Genomic DNA, 18,235 nt, shown 5'->3' on the forward strand with positions numbered 1-18,235 from the left:
TGTGTCCCTCTGAAACGGCACTGGATCGCCGTGGAGCGTGGTACTTATAGAATCCAAATGTCGCAAGATCCAACGACGTAACAATGACGTTTTGCCTCGTTTTCAATTCCGAGGGCGGCCGAAAGTACCCAGCCGTCTCGGCTCGGTAATTGGATCTGCTAAGTTTGGGTGTGTTCGGTTCTCGGGGAACCGAGCCTGAGCATCTCTAGATTATGCAGGTGTGAGGTGTATGAATCTGTAATCACCACAGCCGAGGCAGCCATTTTGTGAATTTGGCTGAATGATGCAGCCTAAAAGTTTACTAGGAGTCAGTGACACCACAGAGACAGCCATCTTGTGAGCTTAATCAGTTTTAATGAGAATATAGTGGGTTGTAGATGGGGCTTGTCCTAATTTTGTTTTTTAAAAATATTGGGGGGTACGGGGTAGATAGTGTTGTGTACCTGAAGTTAGCACAATTAACCTGGACTGATACTTAACTGATAATTACTAATAATTGATAAGGCTTTTACATCATTGAAATAATTAAGCCTAGATTAATTTATTCTAACTTAAGCAGCAGACAGCAGCATCCCAGATAAAACAGACGATTGTCTCTGGTATTATCTAATGAACCACTGGAATCTGACCCTCGCAGTTACGTGTTGTGTAATCAACCAGTCTAACACTCATTACTTTGAACATAGGATGTGTCAAATATACATTAATTATGAAGATATTTAACCCACAAGTTTCCAGGCTTCTCTTGGAATAAAGAGGCATCAGACAGAACCAGAAGACACAGTTGCTTTGGACGTCTGGAGCTAAGTGACACGTATACAATCTTTGAACATTACTTTTATTGGTAAAGTCAGATAAACAGGCTTTGAAATATGGCAGCTGTAGAATCTGCTGTCTATAATCTCCTGGGTGTTTTTCACAAATACTCGGCAAAGGAGGGAGACAATTTAACGTTGAACAGAACGGAACTGTCTATATTACTCAGCAGTGAACTGCCTTGCTGCTACCGGGTAAGTAATGATGCACATCTGTATTCTTAATGTATCCTCACAGCTTCATCTTGTCCATAAAATAGTCTTTGTGGATGAGAAACAAGGGACCAGTAGTGCTGCACTGTGAAAATGTTATATTATTGTTGCACTGTTTATAAATTTGATTGATCTACCAGATATCCTTAAAGGGGAAGAAAACCCCCAACGGCATGGCAATATTTATCATTTTTGGCCAGGGGACTACTGGCCAAAAGCCAGGAGTCCAGGAGTTTGGCAGCAATGGGACGATTCTGGTCAAAGAGGGCATTCTAGGATCGACAGTGAGTGTCATGTGATCATCTCATAACCTACCCTGGGATTCCCTGGTTGGCGCACCTTACTGCTGCTCCATCTCTGGGCCGGTCATGATAAATACTGAGATGCAGTGACTGTTCCATCCCCGTTCATAATGCCCAGGTTATGCCCTTGCTGCAATGGATGAAATGCAGAGCAGCCACTGGCATCAAATGCAAACATATGCACCATCCCAAATCAAATATAATGGGCTAACAGTTGGCCATTATATATGTGATAACCCATGATTATCCATGTCACCACCAGAGTACATTTTTGTGCTTTTATGGAGGCGATAATTTATAAATCTGCAGTAGAAATAAGATGGATCCTGATTGGCCAGAGAATTAATTATACCTGAAGCTCCACATATAGTGTGGAATGATGATTTAGTCATGTAAAGCAGCACTGGTTCCCTCTTTGGGAGTAGTAGTCTAACCTCATACGTAGATAGCAGCATCACATCTGTGGGGTAACGGGTAAGAATTTATTTGCAAGAACCAAGTAATTTATGGCTTATTATTATTATGATAAGTTCTGAAAAATATGTCTGTTAGGTGGTAATTGGAACAGGTTGATGTACTGCAGATTGTTGGAGTGTTGTTTAAGTGAATAATCTAGAATCTACTGATTAAAAAATCTAAAGGGAATAATCTACAAAGGAAAAACTAAGACATTTTGGACAATATTAGATGATAAGCTCAGTTCTATCAAGAAGTTCTGCTGCACTCCTAAGGTCTTGAATAATTGCTTGATTTCCTTGATATAAGCACTCTCAATATATGGTTCTGGTATCTCAGGACCCATTGTTGTATCCCTTGGACTGAGAAAGTGAGAGAGATGTCATACAGTCCTCTGGGAAGTCATGAGAAACTCCAACCTGCAGGATCATCCTCACTTCTCTCTCTGAAGTTTAAAGAGTACTACAAATATAGGACAATGATGACGGATACAGACCAAGGGGTAAATGTATCAAGCTGAGAGGTTTTCGGCTGCTTTGAGGAAACCAATCAGATTCTAGCTATCATTTATTCAGCACATTCTACAAAAAGTGTTCATGAAATTGCGACTCAAGTAGACCTGGAGTCATCCCCAGATGGATTGGAATTTTTATCCATTAAAAGACAGATAGCGGGGGTTGATTTTATCCTGTTATATTAACAGTGTGACTTTTCTATTCACAACTAACACTGAAATCACTCTATCGTGGCATGTAATGTCTTTTTATTATAATACTATTGTAATACTAACTAGGGTAATGCGATCAACAGTGTGTATGAGTGTGTCCTGCAATTCTCACATTCACAACTAACACTGTAAACACATTAATCTGGATTTTGGATAGCACACCTGTGTAATTCAGCAGGAAAACTTTTTTTTATTACCAATGAGTTATTTTGGAAAAAAATAACAATGCTTTGCCAGAACATAAACAATGTGATCAATTAGCCCTACCACAAATAATCACAGATAGTGGAAACTTTAGAGGTTAATAATATATATTACCCCTTCAGCAGAGCAAAGTTATGGTCAGGTGCGCATATTGCACACAATACTTATTTTTTTTCTTACTTAAATACCTATAAATTGTGTGATCCTTACAAGAGCAGTACATAACATAGACTGATAATGGTCAGATAGAACATAACTGAACATTTGTCATTAGTCTAAAAATAGGTTAGTTCTTCTTGCAGGAGACAGCACTTACCCTTTGCGGTCCTGTTTCCTCACTCCTCTCTTAGATCCAGCCACAGAACAAGAATTTCAATACAATTTGTACAATTATCCACCAGATCAGCCACAGAACAAACATTTGATGTGCTCAAAGCCAATTTTTGTTGTCTTGTCCGATCTGGAGGAGATCTTGTGTATGCTTCAAAAAGTACACAATTGCTCTGTGTGCCATTTTTCATAACATAGCCATTATGAACAGGGCACCTATAGAGGAGGAGGTGAAGCTTTTATGGGAGGAACTAGGACATCATGGTCCGGAACCTCCATTCATAGAAGACCAGAGGATGAGGGATCATTTTATCCAACAATATTTAATTTGTAAGTATAACATAAAATTACACTGAAGGAAACATGTATCCACATATCGGGAGGGCTTAACAGTTTATTGCAAAGACATCTTCCTGCTGAGTCCAAGGTTAAATATGTAGTAATGTCAGGATTACCAATGTGAATAAGTAATACATACAGACCATATATAACGAATGCAGCCTACAAAAACTGTTCAGCTGTGATTTGCGGCTTAATAGTTTAATCGCACCTAACAGAGCATGCTAATAGAAAATAGTACCTAAATCATAGAGGTCAAACTCACGCAAAAAAGAATAAGCAGAGATAAACAAGTTTGCATAGAGTTGGACGTATGTACCTTTTATGGGTAAAGTACGCATATCCATGCTGTGTATATGGACGCAAAATGCGTTCTTTTAAGTTCCTCTGCAGACTCGGCCGCATCTTGCAATTACTACTCTGTACACTTTGCCGGAATGGGGGGGAAGGAGCAGTCAAGCATAGAGGAAGTACAGTACGGGCATGTTCATGTGATTTCCGACTGAGCGGCACCTGGACACAGCTGTCAGCAGGGGTATCTGTAAAAGATACATATTAATTATGACGATCATCAACATGGACCTTGCTTGTGTTTACCAGCACTAGTGCTCAGTCCTAACCTGTTCAGCATGAGAAAAAATTCCACACCCATGAAGAAAACTGCTTAGTGCTGACAAGACTAGGGCTCCTCCCATACCCCAGCTGGTAGGTGTTGGGGTAAGTATATAAAAGAAAGATTTTAACATGTTTTTTTTGCAGGTGCACTACTGGTTTCAGCAAGCCCTGCCAGCCTTAAACGGTTTGGCTTTGCTGGCCCTTGTAGAACCATAAGTAGCAGCATGCCCTTGGCCATCAGAGCATGCTGGTGCTTTTAGAACTACATGCATCAGCATCCTCTGGCTTCCTGTGCCTTATGGGATCTGTAGTGCCCCTGCAAAAAAAACTATATTAAACACACGGACATGGTGGGAAGAAAAAGTTTGTTAAAGAAAACTTCAATACACACCTTGGTTTACCACTTTATTGCTCACCTAAGTCCTCTTCTTGCATGTTGCTTGAAATCAAAGAACGAAGAGAACATGCTCCTTGCAAAGCAACTTACTGTCAGCTTCTAAGCAAACAGAGCGGCTTTATTCTGATTGGACAGAACACGGAAAGTCGCTCTGCATTGGTTAGTAGTACTGCTGAGACCTAACGTGGGTTATAACTAACTGCAATGATCTAAATTGTATCAAAGGAGTTCATTGATAAAGATATATCAGTGAGCTACATTGAAATCCATTGATACAATATAATTCATTGTGGTAAGTGGTTAGTTGTGTGTTCACAAGCGATAGCTGATAATTGTGCAGTCGCAGTACACACTGATAATGTATTATTACCACGTTGGTAACTTTTATCCATTACAGTGTTATTAGCCCAATTTTATCTAAAGTATATAAAAGCGAGATTCCTCCAAAACTAGATTTTTTCTAGTTACAGCACAGATCTCAAACTCTGTCATATTGTCAGTGTGATGTGACTGCGGATGGAAGGAGAGGTATTTCCTGGAAAAACTGAGATTCATAAGAGCTTTAAAAATACCTTGTGTTTAAACAAGCAAATTATATAAACCACACAAAACTGTGTCCCAAACCATCGTTCATAGAGACAGGTGATTAAGAAAACCTAAAGCTCAATTTCTATTATCTGTGAATAGTTAATGTAGTTTATTTGCACTCACATATCATTGTACTCTGACATCCACTAGGGATAATGGAATTGGCAGGTTAGTCTGGTTGTCTTGTGAAGAAGAAATGTCATTATGTGTATTCTCCAGTCACACCCATGTTGTGGAGCCTGTAAAACACCTTGATGTTTTCAGTAAGGCCATAAATGATTTAGGATCATCAGAAACAAGAAACAGAGAGGATTATTTAAAACAATTGGGCACAATGCAAATATATACTTCTCTTATTAAGTACAATCTCTTGTGCACGTGCACAATTTTACGAGGACATGCATAACATACATGGCATATGGCTGCATAATATACACGGCATCTGCATTACATACAGAGTAGGGAGAAGATATTTTGATTTAAAAACAGTAGACTTTAAATATAGTCTACTAGAGAGTACATTAAATAAAGAAAAAAAAAGAAAATTAGCATGTTTTCATTAGCAAAGCTGACACATGGGGTATATTTACTAAACTGCGGGTTTGAAAATGTGGAGTTGTTGCCTATAGCAACCAATCAGTTTCTAGCTGTCATTTTGTAGAATGCACTAAAAAAATGACATCTAGAATCTGATTGGTTGCTATGGGCAACATCTCCACTTTTTCAAACCCGCAGCGTGATAAATTTACCCATAGGAGTCTAAGTAAAGAAAAACTATGAAACACCACTACAGTTATTGCCAGCCATTCAATTATTTAAGAAGTTAAGCATACAGTGAAAAAGTTCACTCCAGAATGTTATAATAAGACAGAAAGGAGAATGATTGAAATGCCTGCGTTCATATTTTTATATATTCCAAGAAGATGTCTACACCCATTTCTAGATTAAATAGTACCATATAATAATTTTATAATCTTATAAAATAGATTAAATGTATTTATATTAGATTATATTTTATAATAAATTATATATAATACACAAGTGATGCTAATGTATGTATAGACACCTGTAAATAATATCTGTATAAATTGTAGGTCTTCACTTCAGTGTTCAGTAGAAACACTTATATATAGTAAGTAATCTCGCACCCCTCCTGTAGATTAATATAGCTAATAGAATTCAGCTTCTTGACCGGTATATAAGTTCCATGACCTGTATATAAGATCCATGACCTGTATATAGGCTCCATGACCTGTATATAGGCTCCATGACCTGTATATAAGCTCTATGACCTGTATATAGGCTCCATGACCTGTATATAGGCTCTATGACCTGTATATAAGCTCTATGACCTGTATATAGGCTCCATGACCTGTATATAGGCTCCATGACCTGTATATAAGCTCTATGACCTGTATATAGGCTCCATGACCTGTATATAAGCTCCATGACCTGTATATAAGATCCATGACCTGTATATAGGCTCCATGACCTGTATATAGGCTCCATGACCTGTATATAAGCTCTATGACCTGTATATAGGCTCCATGACCTGTATATAGGCTCTATGACCTGTATATAAGCTCTATGACCTGTATATAGGCTCCATGACCTGTATATAGGCTCCATGACCTCTATATAAGCTCTATGACCTGCATATAGGCACTTGGCTTGTAGTCTTCTTACTTTACATGGTCACTGAACTTCTCGGTGACATATAATATCTTTATAATTTTTTGGGTGCTGCATTAACCCATATGTGCTCACTGGGATGTTAAGTATGACACAATATGAGAGGTAATTCCAATATAACCATTGGATGTTTTCCATTACAGGACGATGCAATGGCAATGCTAGACTTGGATGGTGACGGAGAAGTTGACTTTACGGAGTTCATCGAATTCATCACAGATATCACCACTGAGCTACAGGACATGTACATTCACAATGTTATGAAATATAAAAGGTAAATAATCTGCTGATCATAGATAGATGGAGAAACACTGGGGGACATTTATTGAAAAAAATAGATTTCACAGGTGAGTTGTTAAAAAAGTCAACTTTGCCCGTGATAGAAGCAAAGAACCAGTGGGAGCAATAATACTTTGTGTACAGTACGGTATAGATGCACAGACCATTCCTGAAACCTTTACCACCAGCAAAGATCTCTGTTTTCCAGGCATCGCTGCCTGGAGAGCTTAAAAGGGGGCAAAATCATCATGTCTCCTTAAGAAAATAATAATCGGAAAACACACGTGGGGGCTCAACTGAACTTCAAATAAGTGAACATTCCCATATGTATTAAGCGGAATTCAATGTTTCAGGGTATTTCACACTTTGTTCGGTGCACCAATCAGATCCTTCACCCCTTTATATACTCAAAGTGCAACGGAAACCCCTCCCTCCACTAAGGTGTGGAAGACTTGGGGGACAGGGTGGGAGAACAATAAAGTGATGCTAATATTATAATGTATCTTATTATTTTAATTGTTAATTTAATTAAATTAAATGTAATATATTATAAACTAATAAAATCAATTAAGTAAGGAATCTATTCCCACAACCTGTTAATTTGGCCTCATCAAGAGTTTGAATCATGGGAAAATAAGTATTGTGATTTAAACATTTTGGATGGAAAAGGGGGGGGGGTCTGTCCTGAAAATACTGAGATCTATAGGAGCGCTAAACAAATACATTTAGCTTTAGTTGAACAGATTCTATACACAACCATGTCCCATACCATCATACACAGGCAAAAGCCATTAGAAATGTGTAAATGGTAAATATTGTTAAATCAATGGTTATACAATTCACTGAATGTCTATTATCTGTGAATAGTTAATGAGTCTTATTTGCACTCACATAGCAATGTATTTTCATGTCCATCAGGGATAAAGGACTTGGCAGACCAGTCTTGTTGTCATGTAAAGAAGATATGTCATTATGTCTATTGATAGGCACCAGCTGTGTGGTTTGTGTGACTGCTTGAGTGCTCCCCAATGTTTGCTCTGCCACTAACCTTGTCTATGCATGACATTCTTCATTATATGGTGGAGAGGTAACTTGAGCACCCCCATTCATCCAGTCACACCCATGTTGTAGAGCTAAATGATACAACCTGTAAATCTATAAGACACCAGTTCTATTGTCAGTCTGGCCATAAATGATTCAGAGATATTAGTAACTAGAAACAGAGAGGGTTATTTAAAGCAAACAGGAACAATGCACTTGTGTTATTGAGTACAATCTCTTTTGTACGTGCACAATTGTAGGAGGACACTTGAAAATTTGGCCAAGTGGCAAAACATTCACTAAATCGACATTAATTTAGTATTGACACTTTATTCTTAATTTGATTTTTAGTTTTATATAAAACAATTTAGAGAAATATGGATATATACCCTCATACCAGTTGCACTGTATTCACACATTTTCTTGTGTTAGGTAAACTCACACACGCTCCTTAATGGTCTGGTTTTGGCCATAGCTGTTTAACTAACTACAGCATTGCGATTGGCTACCAGTAAGAGACTGCAATTCTTGATCACTTAGGGAAACAGGAGTACTGTGGGTCAAAATGGAAGTGGTACAAATGGAGGGGTTAGGCTGGGTACACACTACAGAACACTTGTCCTGAAGCATCATCTTTAACAATTTTACCAATGACTGGAACAAAAAAAGCCCTGATCAGCAGCTGATTCATGTGTAAACACTATACACATTCTACATGATTTACCTTTAGATCTATGATCTTCATCTGTCATAACCATCGTCTGAAAAGACCCTGACTCTGCACATTCCATAGAGATCTATGGACACTGCCGGTCGTGAGTTCATACACACTGCAGAATTGGAACGACATCGTCCCATCGTTGAATGAGATTTTCAGTCCGGTTTAAAAACCAAATGAAACCATACGATGTGCTTTGAAAAGATATTCGTTCATCATTGCAGTATACACTACTAATGTGATATTGGGCTGAACGGTCATTTTTCGTGTGATTGGCCCGATAATCAGCTGAAAACCCTATAGTGTGTACCCTCCTTAGTGTCAAGAAATTGCAGAAGAGAGAGTGCGTGTGTTCAACCAAAAATACTCTATTGTGAATAAACCACTGCAATAGCCTTCTTGAAGTAGAAGTATAATAACACGGGTTTTTGAATCAGAAAGACGTCCACTGGGAAATTGTCATCCAGGGAAATTCGAGACCAGAAAGCAGGAAGGGTGGGACCACTGGGGGGAGATAAATAGGGGAGATGGGAATGAATCCGGGGGGGGGGGGGGTGGTTTGTAAATAAAGCTGATATAGGAGGGTAGTTATAGAGAAAAGGGCAAGTGAGTGTTATTGTGGGATGCCCGAGGTTCCCAAACCCTGTAAAATGATTTTGTCATTTATAATGAAGGTCATGTAATCCTGGTTTTTAAGTGTCTCTTCTATAAAGTTGCTTTGCCTCACAATCCCCCCCCCCCAAAAAAAATTGGGGATTTATTTTTCACTTACGGAATCAAAGGTGGAGACATGCAAATCAGTAATTGTATGTCCGTGCTGGACAATCTTCTGGTTAATAGCACAGATATAACTAAATATGTAAATCTACAAACCCAGCTGGATAAGATAGTGAATGCCTTGTAATGGATCAATACAGAGAAACCTTTTAGCAAATGTAGGATGTAATTCTTGCATTTAATTAATTTTAAGAATTTTAAGCATTTGGTACACCATAAAACTATCACTTTTCCTACAGGTTTAAGGTAAGATAATATAATATAAAATCCGCACTTGTTATCCCCACAATGCAATTATACCATAACTATATATATGTGTGTGTGCTGGAATAATATTCTTCTAGGCATCTCTGACAGTTGCAGGGGCCACAGTGACATTTTATAAGCAGTAACTCAGAAATGATTTTCTAATTGTATTTCATAGACTGTTGCTCTCGATTAATCACAAAATGAATCCCCGGTCTTTGGACCGGTTTCAATAAAGCGTCTGCTCAGTGGATAATTGACTTGTCATTAAAAACATGTTTCAGCTGTAAATGATTGCTCTGAGCTATTTAGCGATATAGAACGGCAAGTGTAAAGTTGTTACCTATATAAGCATAAAGGCTGATTTATTAACGGTGTTGCATTTCCCATAACTGCTTGGGGCAGTGAGGACAGTGCAAAGATCACATTAGGTGACGTTAGGTCCAACTTTGGAGCAGTTTCAGAGATCAGACTTTGGCTTAATGTTGGGGCTATCTCATAGGGCTTCAAAACTGTGCTGAATGATATCAGTTTTGATTTGTAAATATTGCAAAATGCCTTGCTGTAAACACACGTTGCTGCTGCCAAGGCAGTGAAAGTATGCAGTTAATACATTTGTTGGTGCAATTATTGTTTTGGTGATTTCGGCACATGTTGGTCCTGATTTGAGTTGGACATAAGGGAAGTCTGGTAATGTAAGGAGCCGCAAGTGAACCATGACCCCTATGACATTCTTCCACTTTTGACTTACACATGTCTTTAAGATGCGCCTTTTAGGAGGCCTCTATTTGCATGTTCCATGGGTCTAGTGCAAGTTTCCAAATTAATCTTCGCATCATTGCGCCAGACATATCTATGTTAAGGTACGTGCAACTCAACATACAGACACATTATTCCAGTTAACTATAATTCAGGCCCATTGTGTGTAAAGGAAATGTGCAACGTTCTGCAAATCCCCAGCATTCTTATTCCACTTTATTAGTTCAGGATGGGTCTGGTGTCCTTCAACTACTGTAATTACCGGTCATAAGGTTAATGTGGATGGTAATTACCAGTACTTACAAGTTACAATGAATTGTTCTTAGCAGATGAGATTTTTTTATAGCATCACTACAGGGAGAAGTGCACCAGATGTCAGCTTCAAGAATAGCAAAACAGCTTCATTCCAATTAGAAGACTTTCAAGGTGATGATATATACACATATATATCAGGACTCTTATGGCTTAACATTGTGTGTGCCTTTGTTTTTATGGGGATAGTGAATATTTTATGGGCAGCACGGTGGCTCAGTGGTTAGCACTTCTGCCTCTCAGCACTGGGGTCTTAAGTTTAATTCTCAACCATGGCCTAATCTGTGAGGAGTTTGTATGTTCTCCCCCTGTTTGCGTGGGCTTCCTCCGGGTACTCTGGTTTCCTCCCACACTCCAAAAACATACTGGTAGGTTAATTGGCTGCTATCAAAATTGACCCTAGTCTGTGTGTGTTAGCGAATTTAAACTGTAAGCCCCAATTAGTGGCGCTATATAAATAAATGGTGATGATGATGGTTTAATAGGTCAAGCTGCCAGCGCATACAGGGAATACAAAGTTTGCATACTTGTAAGGAGAAGGCGGATCCTAGGGGGCTGCCGAAAGCATATTTTATGATGGTGTTCTTCTTACACAAGGACTTAGTTTTTATTCATCTTTGGAGAAAGCAAGAATCAGACATTGGTCTATATTTTCAATGAAATGTGGTTTGGACCATTCAGGCAAACTTTATAAGAAAATAATTGTCCAAGAGGGGAATCAGTCTCTTCAAAATAATATGCTTGACAATGGTTGTCTACGAATTTTTGGACCAGATAAATAAAAAGTATAAAAATCAAATGGTTGTCTTAGTCCTAATTCTTACATAGCCATTAGTTTTAGTTCATGTGGTCAGTTTGAACCTACTGTGAAGGTTAGCCCTAGACCTAATGTTAACCTCAGTCCTAAATATAAAACTAGCTTAGATCTCCTAAGACCAACTCTTTTAGGATCCAATACTATAAACTCTGATGGTACATCCTTCTCCTGGTGGACCCAGTACAAATGTCTGTTTACTAAAACTGTCCCAGAGCAAATAAATGAAGGAGGCTCATGGTATTGGAAGTTAAGATAAGAAAAGTTATGACAAAACTTTTGCGCAAATCAAGTTTCCCAACAGAACAGACCATTTCTCAGACGGCAAAGTTCTAGCAATACTATCTTTATGTTCCGCCATTGTTTTGCCATTCTCTGGAGTGCCACACCATACTAAATTTGTAAATATGCCTTTCGTGAATTTCGGTCAATTCATTCTGCTGTGTGATGTGGTTTGGTTGAGGTAGGTAGGGGTGGGAACACTTAAAGCCAAATTAAGTCAGCAAAACTAGCAAGATTTTTGAGCCAACTGTAGCAAATGTTTTAAAGTACGGTTTTGAAAATGTCACTGATCTTTAACATGCAGTTACTATACATATGTGTCTTCTTTACCCATAGTATTTAAGGTCTTAGGGATAGATTTAGCTAACCTTCTCTAAAAAAAAAAGTGGAGGTGTTGCCCATAGTAACTAGAGATGCTCAGGCTCGGTTCCTCGAGAACCGAACACACCCGAACTTAGGGGATCCGAGTAGCGAGCCGAATCGGCTCAGTACTGTGGCGCGCTCTCGGAATTGAAAACGAGGCAAAACGTCACGTGTGACGTCAATGGATCTTGTGAGTTTTGAATTCCTTTTTAAGATCCAACATGGCATGGGGTGGAACGGAGGGCGGACCCCCATTTTTCTTTTCTGCCACTACTGTGTGCCAATGTATTGTAGATGTGCTAGGAACTGCCGTGTGTTTGTGTTATTGCTCTGTTGCTTACCATCCAGCCAGATCGCTGCAGTATTTGTCCGAAAGTGTATGAAAATAATATTGTGACCTGTGAGGTGGTCTAAATTGACTGCTAATGACTTGAAATTAGTGTTATTGAGGTTAATAATAATGTAGGAACAAAAAAAGAGCAAAATTATGTGATTTTAGCATAATTTAGGATTTTTTTCTAAAAAATAGAAAGCCAAAACCAAAACACACGAAGGGGGTTTTGCCAAAACCAAAACACAAAGCTAATCCAGATCCAAAATCAAAACCAAAACCAGTTCATAGGAGTCAGTAAGCATCTCTAATAGTAATCAATCAGATTCTACCAATTATTTTCTAGAATGTTCTCAATAAATGATAGCTAGAATCTGATTGGTTGCTTTTTCTTTTTAAAGGGTTAGGTAAAGCTATCCTAAATCCTTAAAGACTATGGGCCTGATTCATTAAGGAACCTAAATGCTAATACATGCCGCATTTTGTGTATTATTGCTCTGCGCATGCAGAAATAGACTAAACACCAGTGATCACAAGTGTATGCAATTCATCTTCGAATGCAAAGGACTCTTAAGTGTCGATTGATAGTGATGATGGCTGTGCATGCATGCTATAACATGTGTTATCAATCACTGCGTTTCCTGAGTGTGTTGTGTCTGTCTGCATATGACAAGTGCCATATAGGCAGAGTGTACTTCATTATCATCACCATCACTATCTATTTATATAGCGCCACTGATTCCGCAGCGCTGTACAGAGAACTCACTCACATCAGTTCCTGCCCAATTGGAGCTTATATTCTAAATTCCTTAATACACACACAGACAGAGAGACTAGGTGCAATTATGATAGCAGCCAATTAACCTACTAGTATGTTTTTGGAGTGTGGGAGGAAACCGGAGCACCCGGAGGAAACCCACGCAAACACGGTGAGAACATACAAACTCCACACAGATAAGGCCATGGTCGGGGATCGAACGCATGACACCAGTGCTGTGAGACAGAAGTGCTAACCACTAAGCCACTGTGCTGAATTCAACTAGAAACGTTTCTTGACATCCTCTTCTTGTAGAAAACTTTCTTACATTCTCCATCCGTTTTCAAAAAAGCTAATTGCTGTCACTTTGTGTTCCTTAGTGAATCAGGCCCATTCTGTTCTTTCTTTAAATAAATACATCATCATTGTGTTCCCACTTTTCTTTTACAGGATTCCCAAGTTTGGTGCCCAAACTCAATCGGAGAAGGCAATTGTTGCCCTGATTAAGGTATTCTATAAATATGCGAGTAAAGGTGGTGACCCATTCTCCCTGGAGACAAAGGAGCTCAGGCAACTTTTAAGGAAAGAGATGCCCACATTACACCCTGTAAGAATATAATACATTCTTTTTTTTTTTTTTTTTTCATAATTAGACACAATAATATCACCAAACTGAAGGTCTCATGTATCATACTCAAGGATCATGACAGATCAAAACAGACAAACAACTGCAGACTAATTCACTTCAAATATTAACCTGTGGTACAAGCAGCCAGTGTCATGAGATTGATTCAACAAGAACTTCATAGAGTTGCGATTCTATGGGATCATTTACATCAGTCCCTGCACCATTGGAGCTCACAGTCTAACAACACACACCCACATATGAGTCCATTTTTGTTGGATGCCAATTAAATTGGGCTTCCAACATTGAAGGTTCCACAATGTTGTGGGTGCATTTTCCCAGCATAATTTTGAGTGCAGTTGTCCTCTCAAAAGTCAAGGTCAATGATAATCACTACTTAATGGTAATGGAGTTATCATCTCCATATATTGCACCATTTCTATCCTGACAGTGGAATCTACGTGCCCCATTCACAGAGTATGTATGGTCATCCAATGGTTTGATGAGCATGACATAGATGTTATTCATAGGTCATGACCTTCTCGGTCTCCAGATCTGAACCCAATCAAGCATTCATGGGATATTCTGAAAAATCTGAGGCAGCGTTTTTCACCACCACCAAAAAGGCATCAAACGAATGTCTTTTTTATGATAGTAGTTTCAGACATTGGTAGACCCAATGCCATAGTGCATTTAGGCCATACCAGCTGCACATGGTCTACTACCTGTATGTTGTTTAATCAGTTCCAAATGAGCAAATCACCAGCATCAGAGCTTGGTAAGGTGATTTATCCTATAATTTTTGCAGTGCATTAAACACACATCAAACTGTAATGGAAAATGATGACTCCTCTTAAGACACCTTGGGGTAAATGTATCAAGATGAGAGTTTTCCGGCGGGTTTGAAAAACCAATCAGATTCTAGCTATCATTTATTCAGTACATTCTACAAAATGACAGCTAGAATCTGATTGGTTGCTATAGGCAACATCTTCACTTTTCAAACCCGCTGGAAAACTCTCAGCTTGATACATTTAACCACTTGTCACGTTTTATGTATCTAATATTTCTGAAACACTATAGGATTAACAAATAATTTACCTTGCATACTTTAATTTTATTGACTGCTAAATTTAGGTAATATATCATTCCTTTTTACTCTATGAAACTAGGAAAAATTGGGCTAGTCTTCAATATTTTCCTAAAAAATATATTTGTATCCAGTTTTCAAGAATTAATTATGAATTAATCCAACTTTATGTGACTGTCCATATAATTATTCATCCAGTGGAATATTAATCTGTGTTCCGTGTGTTATTCATATAATATATAGAGTTTGATATATTAATCTGCACCGCAATCAAATTAATTTATTTTTGCATACACAAATGACCACTAGCTATGCCATTGTAATTGATTAATAAATGACAAATTATATAATCCTGGTGATCAGTCTACCATACTCACATAATAACAAATACTGTGAGTAATATTAAACTAAAGTAAGGAAACTGAAAAGTAGTCGAGCAAAATTAAAAGGATATTGGGCCTGATTCATTAAGGATCTTAACTTAAGAAACTTCTTATTTCAGTCTCCTGGACAACACCATGTTACAATGCGAGGGGTGCAAATTAGTATTCTGTTTCGCACATAAGTTAAATACTGACTGTTTTTTCATGTAGCACACAAATATCAATTTCAGTGTACAAATAAGCTATCAAGTATTTGTAAATTAGATTAATCTAGCTCAGAGGAATGATGAATTTAAAGAGAACCACACAAGTAATAATGGATCTCTGTGTTTGTTAAGCACTCTTATATTGCAATCTCCACTCTCAGCAGTACAACAGATTAACACACCTCTACTGTTACTGCCCTGTAGAGATGCTCAACTGGCTCGAAATTCATTCCAATTTCATTGGCTCACTGGCCATGAACAGGTTCCTGGTACATCAAAAATGGACCCTGATTCAAATTTGTGGTTTGAAATTTGCGACTTGTGTTGCGTTATTCTCGGTTTTCATTTATCAATCGCATTGGAGGTTCACTGTTCCCAGTTCACACTCACTGTTCACGTTAAAATTTCGTGTTGTTAAATGTTTTTATTTTTAGACACTGTTTAAATGATATATTAAAAAAGCATTTTAGCAGTGTTTAATTCAAACAGTGAACTCTGTTTTGGAAGTTTGCCGTTCGTACTCATCTTTTGCTAATGAAAACCTCCAACAAGTATTAATTTAAACTCAAATGTTTTTAAAAGAGAACATATATCCATGAGGGTCTTACATAAACCTACATAAAGCAGCTGTTTTATATGATAGTAGAGCTACTACTTCTAATGTTGTGTTAATTTTACTGGACAGAGAATGCTCACTGTGCCCCAACTATAGATGTTTAGATAAATCCTATTGCAGTATAGCAGGAGAGGGAGGAACATTATTTTATAGCTTTTCACTAGGATTGTTTATGTGGTGCTAACTGTACATTGCAATTACTCATTTACTGTACTATTAATGCTTTATCTTAAAAAATGGCATAACTCAATAGCAAGTTCTCAACAAGCAAATAAAGCAAGCAATGAAAAATATACTGCACTCAAGAACTGTGGGTAGGGGAATGCAAATGACAATGCTGTTGCATACTTGTAACCTCTTAATGCAGATCGTATAATTATCATGGTCAGGGGCAAACGCAGGATTTGTGGAGAGGGGATTCCACGCTGCACCGAGGGTGGGCGTGACCAGCATGCATGGGGGCGTGGCTATAGTTTTAGACAGTGCTTGACTGCTCTCCAACTCTTCCTATCCACATCATATACACAGGCAATTCATATCCCCATCATATACACTGGGCAAGCCACCTCAAGCATACAGTGCCCCATGCTGGGAGGGAGTTTTCAGACACTAGGAACCCCCCCCCCCTCGGTTTGTCTATGACGGTATTAAATGCTTTTAAAGCCGTTGGTAAAAGTTGGAAAGATTGCACTGATATTTGCCTACTCTCTCGAATTTCGTGGAATCCTCTCGGTCTTCCAGGAGAGTAACCCACCCTCCCAGATCCCGTCTCTTCTTTTTGTAAGGAAGGAACAAAAATGTGATTGCGTCACTGTGCAGCTGGAGAGGAGAGGGGGGGGTCATGTTGAAACAAGTCACATTGTCATGCCCCTGAACTTACCCTTTGGACCTTCCCTCTGGGATCTCAGAGGGGTTTATATGGTATGCAATAAAAATTGAGAGGGCAAAGGCACAAAATATGTTCATTTGCATATACTACAACCCAGAATTCCTAGGTGCATTTATTTCCTGGATTTGTGTGGAAATATGCTTCCTGGGAACTTGTGAATACCTTCTTCGCTCCTTTATTGCGAATATTTAACATTTTACTCTTTACTCCCTCAAGTGTTTAGAAGGCAATAGCCACTTCAAAGAACTCCTGAAGAACATGGAGAGCAAGAACAAAGGTCAAGTCGACTTCAAAGAGTTCATGACATTAGTGGCAAACTTTGCTGTGGCCGTTGAGTTCTCATTTCTTAGCACTGGCGAGATGGATGATGACGACTGATGAAGAACATTTCACAATTTATGTATTTTCTGTTATCGCACTTTCAGACTCTGTGTAATTATTACGATGCTACATCTCATACCATTAAAACATTGTACCTACAGCAACATGTACACATAAAATCAGGCTTGCCTACTCTTTGGACCTCCCCTCCAGCAGATCCCAGGGGGCAGGTCTGATTAGCACAGGGGGCGTGATGATGCCGATCAGATCATATCAACGTCCCACCCCCACGTTGGGTGAAGCTGCATTTTGCGCCAGCAGGGGTGGGGCCATGATAGCACAATTTTCAGAGAGTCACGTTATTAATGCTCCGCCCACTTCACTATGGAAAAGGGTGGGATCTGGGAGGGTGGCCTCCCGTGGAAGTATGGGAGAACTACCCAAATTATGGTCATTCTGGGAGAATAGGCAAGTCTTCACAACATCCCCGTACAATCAGGAACTAATATTCAATGGTAACCACATTATTTATGTAAGTGCAAAATATATAAAAAAAATGAAAATAATACATCTACAGCAGTGATGGACAACAGGCAACTCTAGGACCACATGTGGTCCTTCAAGCCTTCACCAGCAGCCCCCAGCTTCATCCTGTTCTACTGTCAGATATGTTGGTTATAGCTTGTAACACTTGTATAAAATACCTGCTGATATGTTATTACAGAAAGGTGTCTCTTTCCTTGATTAA

General features: G+C 38.7%; 1 protein-coding gene across 1 annotated transcript in view; it reads right to left on the reverse strand.

Annotated features, from left to right (window-relative positions):
* PRICKLE2 (prickle planar cell polarity protein 2) overlaps window positions 1-18,235 on the reverse strand; it is a 938,433-nt gene that overhangs the window by 373,284 nt on the left and 546,914 nt on the right. The gene's annotated exons all lie outside the window — the stretch shown is intronic.

Source organism: Mixophyes fleayi, chromosome 8 (genome assembly GCF_038048845.1).
Source record: "Mixophyes fleayi isolate aMixFle1 chromosome 8, aMixFle1.hap1, whole genome shotgun sequence".
Taxonomy (NCBI): domain Eukaryota; kingdom Metazoa; phylum Chordata; class Amphibia; order Anura; family Limnodynastidae; genus Mixophyes; species Mixophyes fleayi.